The 8,935-nt window shown below is 41.7% G+C and overlaps 1 long non-coding RNA gene across 2 annotated transcripts; it reads left to right on the top strand.

The window, feature by feature from the left end:
• Positions 1-6,527: 6,527 nt before the first annotated feature.
• On the top strand, positions 6,528-8,935 carry LOC108236181. 2 transcript variants are annotated; one of them, XR_003039180.2, is made up of 6 exons: positions 6,528-6,887; positions 7,214-7,264; positions 7,371-8,534; positions 8,603-8,663; positions 8,733-8,797; positions 8,862-8,935. It is a non-coding gene; the product is annotated as an uncharacterized LOC108236181 (long non-coding RNA). The 2 variants fall into 2 exon arrangements; XR_001808589.3 differs by lacking the exon at positions 7,214-7,264.

Below are 8,935 nucleotides of genomic sequence, written 5' to 3'. Positions count from 1 at the left end.
TTAAAGAACAAGGTCAAGAATATGGGAGAAAAAGGGAAAAAATGAAAGTAGGCTTGAAAAGAGGCAAGCCCTAAACAGTTCGTCTAAAAACATGTTTAGGTTTTTGAAACGTGGTAATGCTGAGTTTTCTCATGTGAGTTTCAGAGACTTAAGTTGCTGCCTCGATTTTGAACATATTCAAATAATTTCTGCAATTTTGTTTCTCTCAACGTAGTCAAAATCATCTCAGTTTTGTTGCAGGTGTCTCCAACCTGTCTTAAGAGCACTGGACCTGGAACTTGACGCCTGCATGGGAGGACAGAAAGCATCCGAGGTTACAGCCCCTGAATGTCCCGGTCTAAAAACCACACCGATGATCAATATAAATGACTGGAAAAACTGCCTATATTTATTTCAAAAGTGTATTCTGGCAGGTTGCAGTTTTGGCTTCCAAGGTGTGTACAAAGTGAGCCAAGGCGAGTATGATGTGAGGAATGACATAATGTTCCTGGCCTGGAATACAGTTTTGCAAGCCGTGCGATTTATAAAAACTGGCTGCTCAGAACACGACCACATGGCATGCTGGTCCCTTGGCTGCACTCAGAGTTCAGAAATGGAAAATTTGCCCAATTCTTGGAATCTCCTCCCAGTTTGGAGTCACCAAATAGTCTCCAACAGTCACGACCCAGTGAGAGACAACCTTTGGTCAAGGCCGCTGAGCCCCTCCTTGCCTTAGCAATAACTCAGAAATCTAAATATCGTTGTTGCTACTCAAGAATGTTCAAAACATGTGAAACCGTATTATGACCGCCAAGCTGTCAATCTCTGAGCCTGTCTTTGGTTATGAAGTTAAATACACACAACACTAGGAAGGAATGAAATAGGGTGAGAAACAGGCAAATCTGTCGAGTAAAGAAAAAGAAGGGCGGGATGTTTGGTGGGTTGGGGGGGCGGGTGTTGAGTTGGAGCAGGCAAGAAGTCAAAGAAATTAAAAGAAGGGAAGGAAATTGTGTTTGGCAAGAATGAGGCAAACAGAGGATGGATGACCAAAAAGAGCTGTCAGGATTGAGGGATGACAAACAAACTAAGCTTGATAAGACAGTGATTTATATTAGACGGGTAAAGATATAAATGGAGACGGGCTGTTTGAGAGAAAAGAAACAAGCAAAGAGGCTACAGCAACAAAACTGACAGTCATTTAAACTGACACAGCAGAGATAAATCCATGTTGGAGCAAAGCACGACTGGACAAGAATAATCATCACACTTTACTGATGTGGCTTATAACATTTAGCCAGTCTCCGCTGAGACTAAACCTAATTAAATGTGGAGGGAAAATATCGTGGCAGCACAAAAATGTGCCTGTTAATGTGAGCCGTGCGTGTTTAAGCTGAATATTTTAACCTAAAGCAAATTTATTCCTCTGCCTCAAAAAAAACATTTTACGGAAAATTGGGTTTCGTCAGACATAATTTATTGGGGTTGTGTCAGTTAAAGTTTGGCTGATTTGTTTGAACATAGCGTGCACCAGAAAGATGAAGAATAAAAACTGTCATGTGGCTGCCTTTGTTTGGTTCCGATTTGTAAAAGAAAATCTGAGATTGTCTTCCAGCAAAAACCCACACAGCTGAAGAAGTGTGATTAACTCGAGAGCAACCGTCACCTCAAAGTGAAGAAGTTGACACTGCTCCAGCGTGCTATGTTAATTATTTCTTTCCCAAAATGGCAGGGTAACCTTCAATAATGGTACATGAATCCTTTAATTATGCATATCACAGCTAAATGAAACATTTAGCCATGGGGGAGCGGCTCTCTCAACGAAAGCTTCAGGGTACCTCACAAGAATGGAGGTTTAAAACACTTTCTTTTCTCTGTCTCACTTTAGCTTTGTGCAGACAGACACAGACATCAACACTGGCAGGTTTTAAATGTCGTGTTGGAAGTTTTAATCATCTTCTTCACTTGCAGTCCTCCAGGTCTTCTAGTTTGGGAGGTTGTGTTTGTTTTTTCTCATGTGCAGAACAGCATTAATCTAGAAACAGGAAAATTATTTTAGACTGTGGTTTTCATCCTTCCATCCATCCATTTCCTTTACTCGATTCTCCTTTCTGGGTCGCGGGGAGCTGGTGTCTATCTGCAGCAGTCAAACTGCGAGAGGCAGGGGTACACCCGGGACAAGTTGCGAGTCCATCGCAGGGACACAGTTACCAGTTAACCTCCGGGAGGAAACCGGAGTACCCGGAGAAAATCGACGCATTCACAGGGAGAACATGCAAACACAGGAAAGCCCCAGGTGATTCTACGACCTTCTCGCGATGAGGTCCCTAACCACTGCGGCACCATGATGCCCCCACTTTAGGAATAACCAGGGGGAATTGTTTGATTACAGCACTGCATAATAAGAATAAAAGTAAGTGTAAATGAAAATTAAACACACGAGGGAAAAATTAATTAAACAATAACAGAAAAAAATAGGGGAAAATGGAGCCTAGCCTCACATGCATCATCCAATCGCTGCGTCATGCGCTTCCACTGCAGCCTATCAGCACCAGACCGTGCCTCCATCTTAACCAATCAGCGAGCAAGCCTTCGTTTAAAAGGACTACCATCATGGCTTCATCTGTTCACCAGCCGAACTTCAAGCCACCTCCACCGCTTTTTTCCCAGCTCCTTCAAGCTTCCTTCCTCTCTTCGACCTCCACCACCAGTGTCCGGCCCGGGGAAGACCCCTTTAATCCTCATCCTAAGCTTCGCGTCCAAGCTTACTGCTATGCAGCACTCACGTCTTCTGCCGGGGTCCGAGTGCTAAAATCTTATGTCTTTCATGTCCAATAAAACTATTTAATCGCAGCTTTTCTCTCTGTGACTCTCTCCAGGTTGAAATAATAACAATTAGCACACTGTTAGATCAGTAAGAAAGTTACTGAAAATGATTAGGAAGATGAGGTTATCACAGTCTGAAGCTGTACAATCTGATGGCTGCAGGCAGCCATTACTGCCCGCCGTCGTGGTGGAATAAGTCTGTTGCTAAATGTGCTTTTGCAGCGGACCAGCGTGGCATGGAGTGGGTGTGAGTTATTGTCTCAAACTGTTTTTAGTTTTGAGCATCCTCCTCCTCTCAGACACCACGCTCAGACTGTCTGGATCCACCCCAACAACCTTACGGGGCCTCGCGGCTCAGTTTGTTGAGCCTGTCGGCGTCCACCACTCTCAGTCTGCTGCCCCAGCGTGTCACAGCGTAGAGAACAGCACTGCCCACCGCAGACTCATAAAATATCCTGAGCAGCTTATGTGCTGCAGTGCACTGTTGAAAAAGGTCAGAAAAGTGTCAAAAAAGATGGACTTTTTGACTATGAAATAAAGCACAGCTTGATCCTGTGCAGGGTTGCTTCTACACACACGCAGTAAGTTTATGTAGGGTTGTTTACCTTCGGGGAAATGATACCATAGGATAACTGCATGGGTGCAAACTGGTAACCACTTCGTACCGAACTGATACAAAACCTCACTGTGTACAAAGTCAGGCTCACAGAACCCCCTTATGTGTCATGGAAGCATGTGTGACCACAGCAGGAGGGTCAGCGTGACTCAGTCAGAGAGGTACTGCCCAGCTAACTACTTTGACCCAGTCGAGAAGAACTCCTAAAGTAGGCATGCACGTTAAGGTTTGTCAAATTCGGCAAGGACATTCATGATTTCCCAAGAAGCTAAGCTGACTCAGCAAGTTGTAAGACACAAGGACAGCCTAGGCCCACTTCCATTTATTGCCTCTCATTTTAGAGATGGTTTAAAGGCCATAGATTGGGACATCTTCACATCTGTTTGGTCAGCAACTTTGCTCCATGGTGTCCACCATCTGGGAAGAGATACTTTCATAAGCTTCATGGGTGGGCTTAGTTGACTGTCAGGAAAGTACAGAGGCTGTATGGTGCTATTTCATTTTTACAGGAGTGGTTAGATCACTGAGGATGAATTTACTTCAGTTATCATTGTTGTTCACTTCCAAACTCATTAGTTTTGCTTCATTTACTTTGTAAAGTAAATTATCCAGAGGAACATCAAAAGCATTAGGGCAGCAAAACACTTGCAACACATTTTCATTACATTGCCTTTTGAGGTGTATCACATGATTCACTTATTTAAAGACCTACTTTTATGTAGGACTTTGGAAAACCGCTGCGTTAATGACACATCTTTAGCTGCCTGATAAGTGATCAGCTCCTTCCACAGCTTTAATCTCCTCTAAGAAGCGTCAGAAACGAACGCATCTGCCTGACTTTAATGCTGCTGTGGTTGAAAAGGTGTTGCCACATTAAGATACTGTATCCATACCTTCTGACCTTTATAAATAGAGCATATAAGAACTGTTGTTTCTTCATTGGCTCAGCCTTGGGAGTGCTAAAAAAATAGAGAACTGTCATACAGAAATATCTGTCATGGTTGACAGTTAATCAGTGACTATAGCTTCACCAATAGGAACCCAACGTACAACCAACTAAATACAATCACTGTAGCAAAAAAAGCCTTTCTTGTTAAGTTGGTTTAAAAGTATGGCTAATGGCTGTATTAATAGAATGTATAAAACTTTGTTCCACAGATAAACAGGAAATTAATTCTGGTACTTGTCATTTCACTGCTGGTGTCCTCCTGGCTGGTTTGAGGGGAAATAATGACGCTGACATTACTGCGAGGCTCAGTGGGGATCCAGGGGCCCCAGAGGATTTTATATGACCCTGTAATGGCCATGAATAAAGATGCATTTCCAAAGTTATGATAAAAACGATAAAACTCTACATACATATCAGAATAAAACTACTTTGGCGGGCTCTTTGAAGCTTGTGGGGACGGTTTTTTGTGTCTCCAGTTTTACAAAGCAAGGAGCACTAAAGTAGAGTGACAGGAAGATTAGTCAAAATAATGAATTGCATTGTCAGTCTATCCTTCTGTAAACCAGGTTGTTGGAGATTCAGACTGATGTTGTCGGTCACATTGTTTCCCTTCATGCTAAGAAAGCTCATTTCTGGAGTATGAGCTAAAATGAAACGGGTCTAAACACCAAGTTGTTTGACCTGCGATTGACTGCAGTTCAGGGGATGTAAACACAACATAATGACATTTCAAAAGGGTTCCTATAGTTAGAAACAGCAGTAAATTGACAGAAAACCTAAACTTCTGTTAACCTGTCTTTTAAAAATTGGTTTTAATTCTGACTTCAGAGTCTACATGGTAATTAGAAGTGTAAAGATAATTGATCTGGCTTTATTCTTTGATTCATTATTATTTAAGCAGTATTTAAACACGTGTCTTAGGAGTCCAGTGACGAAGCACAAAGTCAGGAAAACCTCCTGTCGTGGAAGTGGAACTTGGTACTAATTATACTGCAGAGCAAAGGGGACTAAGTGGAGACAGGATCCCCAACATTTTCTTTTTGGTTCCTTCTTTCGTCTCTGCTGGACCAGATACACACCCGCAGTCTGTCAACAATAACTATAGGGTCCTATAAGAGCTGTAAGGAGCACCTCATGTGTTTGAGCATCAGAGTCCACTTATATCTGCCTCCAGCGCCACAGACGGTTAGACAAAACAGACGTGGTAGGATACAAGTCATCAAGAGTTGATTTATAAATATATATACTTTCAATTTTTTTTACGGTTGTGCTGTGATGGTTTGCCAAATTATAACCAAACTAGTTTCTAAACAAGGAGTAATTATTTGGCTGAGCAACATGTCATAACTGTTTTTTTATTGTTATTGTTTTTAATATGTGTATCATATGAGCTTTTATTTGCCTATTTTTTTGCTTCTAATACACTTGAATTTGTCCACTAAAAGACATTCCCTAGTGAATAAAGCTGATAGATTTGTCCATTCGTCCCTCTGCAGACCCTTAGCAGAAACATTCAGACATATGTTCTTCAAATTATTTTTTTATTATTTTTTTTTTCGTAAGTCTTCCAAATGTGTTTACTTCACATAAATCTCAATGGTTCCAAATGATTGTCATAAAAAAAAGGCTGAATCCTGTCACCTAGTGGACAGATGGAGTCCTTACAGCTTGTCAATTCACCTGTTCTGTACAAAGAGTTCAGCTGTAGAGCCTTTTTATGTTTCCTCGCACGCTTTGTGATCAAAAATGAGTATTTGTGTCTCCTAATCTGTGACTGAGTAGGAAGGTTTTGCACAACATTGCAGCTGGTAAATAATAATAAAGTTATTTTTTTATGGTTTTGATCCAAATTTAGCTTCAATTTAATTTGAACATACAGCCATAAAATGCATAAATTCTGTTTGTTTGTTTGTTTTTTAAGAGAAGAGGCTGAAAATGAAGGCCCCTCTGAACATCACTCCCACAGGATGCAGACCTGAGAGAAAAGGTTCAAGTCTAGTTGGGACCTGATGTTCTAAATTTTTGCGTATCTGTAAGGATTTGGGGTTTGTTTTGTTTCTTGGTTTATTTTGTTATTATGTGTTCTGGTTTTGTCATTGTTGTGTCTTGTCATCATTCTCTTCTTGCCCTCAGTCTGCTTCTGTTTATCTGCCACGCCCATCTCCACCTGTCCACAATCTTCATCACTCACCTGTGCCCACTTACCTCATTATGCTCTGCTTTAAAACCTGGTCATTTTCTGCACTCCCCTGCCGGTTCATTGTTGTGTTGTTTTGTCCATGTTTCCGCCTTGACTTGCTGTTCTGGATTTAGTTTAGTTTAGTTTAGTATAGTTTTTGCTGCCACACCAGCCCTTTTTGTTTCCTTGTTTTTTTCCCTTTTATAATAAATTTTCAGTTTTTTAAAAATGAGTCTGCACTCAGGGTTCACCTCCTTCTCCACGCCTCATGACTGTATCTGTGTCCAACACTTTATTGCCTCATATCAAAACAACCTCAGTTTGGAGAGCTGGTTTAAATGGTATGTTAACAGCTAGTTCAAGTATATTGGTGAAGATCAAAGTGGATTGTTGTCATCTTAAAACAACCTTGACTTCAAATATGTCATAGCAGATCATGCAAACAGTATTTTATAAGCCTTAAATAGTTGTTAGCTTTGCAGTAAGCTCTTATTTTGGCAGAAATATTAGGATCCTTCAGCAAAAATGCTACAGCTAGCAGCTTCTTTAACCATATCACTGGGTAAATAACCACATAATGTGAAACTGACTGCTGGTGGAAAGGTTTGTAGAACAGCGTTCACATGAACTGCTATAAACATTTTGAGATCAGACTTGTTGGTTGCAGAATTAACGTCTCCCTCTAAGCTGAGGTCACTCAAAGACCCGTCTACAACAGGTAAGATGTTTATTGTTCGTAACCTTTCCACAGAATTCCAGTTCAGTGGATATAAACTATTGCTTTAAGTCAAAAAAGACCTGTGCCATTCCTGATTGTCTTGCAGTGTCTGCATCTTAATAAGTCCAGGAGATTCAACACAGCAAGAGAGGGTTTTACTTCTCAGGCAGCTGTGATGGAGCCTCATCATCACCTACCAGAAACACAGACGGGCAATCTGACGACGGCTGACGCATACTGAGACACCAGTCTCTGCGCCTGTGTGCCGTTTGCCTCGGCGATATGAGGTCAGGCGCTCCAGCTGAGTAGTTTTCTTCTGCATTGACGTTCCGGGCTTCCCCCTCTGCAGCCGCTTGACTGCAGAGACACCAACCCCCACCCCTCCCCCCTCATTCAGAGTGTCTGCTGTCAGTAATGGAGCAGCTTCCCTCATCACCGCATATTATCAGCAGCCCTTCTGTCCACACGCAGAGCCCCGAACTTTAATCAGCCCTGCGTGTAAAAGTGGCCGAAACATGATATCTTTCAGTAACAAATCAGCCCTTGATATGCAGCTGCTAAGAGGACGCCACACATTAAATAATCACAGCAGGACGATGCAGCTGGAATACTGAGATCAGCAGGTGCAACAAATACAACAGAAGGCTGACTAGAACTGGGGAATGGCTCACTGTCCCACAAACTATCAAACTAAGTAATAAAAATGTTAAATTTTACACATATGTGAACCTTTGTGATCAGTCATTCACCTGAGGCTGAAGATAGAATCAGATAAAGTCAGTGAAATAACAATCTGTCCTAGTTTATCGTGGTTTTATGCTCTTTAATTTAGATTTTATTGTCTCCTGTGTGGTTTTGCTTGCGTTTTTGCTTTTTATCCATCAGTAACATTAGATGTCCTTAGTAGTCTCTGGTCCAAGCTCCTTACAGACTACCTGGCTCCCGTTAGTAATCAGCACACCTGTTACACTCCTTGTTTTTTTCCCCCTCAGTCATCAGATCCTCCTGTGGATTTAAGTCTTTGTTTTGCTGCCTTGAATTTCTCTATTTAATTTGATTAAAACTTCAAGTTTTGATCTCAAACCCCGCTCCTGCTCTCTTGTGTTTTGGGTCCAACAATTGCTATCACTGCTATTGTAGCAGCATAAATGGTGCGCTGCCACTTTAAGGCCAATTTCAGCTGCTGCATATAAGCAAGCCTGCACCTGTCGTGAGGCTGCTTGCGTTGTGACGTCAATTTAATCTGCTTCCTTTGTTTGCACCGTTCTGGGTAAGCGTGACTGTTTTATTGTTTTTGGTTTTAATAAGTTATTGATGTTAATTGGTTTATCTGCTTAGCCTCCTTTGCTGCACCTCCAATATCTGGACCGATCTGTCTGGTCATTTGTTTGACAGGAAGGTAAGAGCTAGCGTGGCTAGATAACATCACCCCATGTAAACAAAACCTTCACATAGCATTTTCTTACAGTTGCACCGCATAAAGGTGGAAGTGGATCTGGTTATTTGGCAGTGCAGTCATTTATCAGGTCACAGGTAAGCAGTTGCTGCAAGTTATGGTTTTGTTAGCAGTTGTATTAATTTGTTCTATTCTTTTTAGCCTTCCAACTCATCAGCACTGCACCTGGAGTGGCACTCGCTGCTGTTTTGCCTATCTATAACTTGTTTTAAAAG

The sequence above is a fragment of the Kryptolebias marmoratus genome, linkage group LG12 (assembly GCF_001649575.2).
Source record: "Kryptolebias marmoratus isolate JLee-2015 linkage group LG12, ASM164957v2, whole genome shotgun sequence".
Taxonomy (NCBI): Eukaryota; Metazoa; Chordata; class Actinopteri; order Cyprinodontiformes; family Rivulidae; genus Kryptolebias; species Kryptolebias marmoratus.
This window is presented reverse-complemented; position numbering and strand designations above follow the sequence as displayed.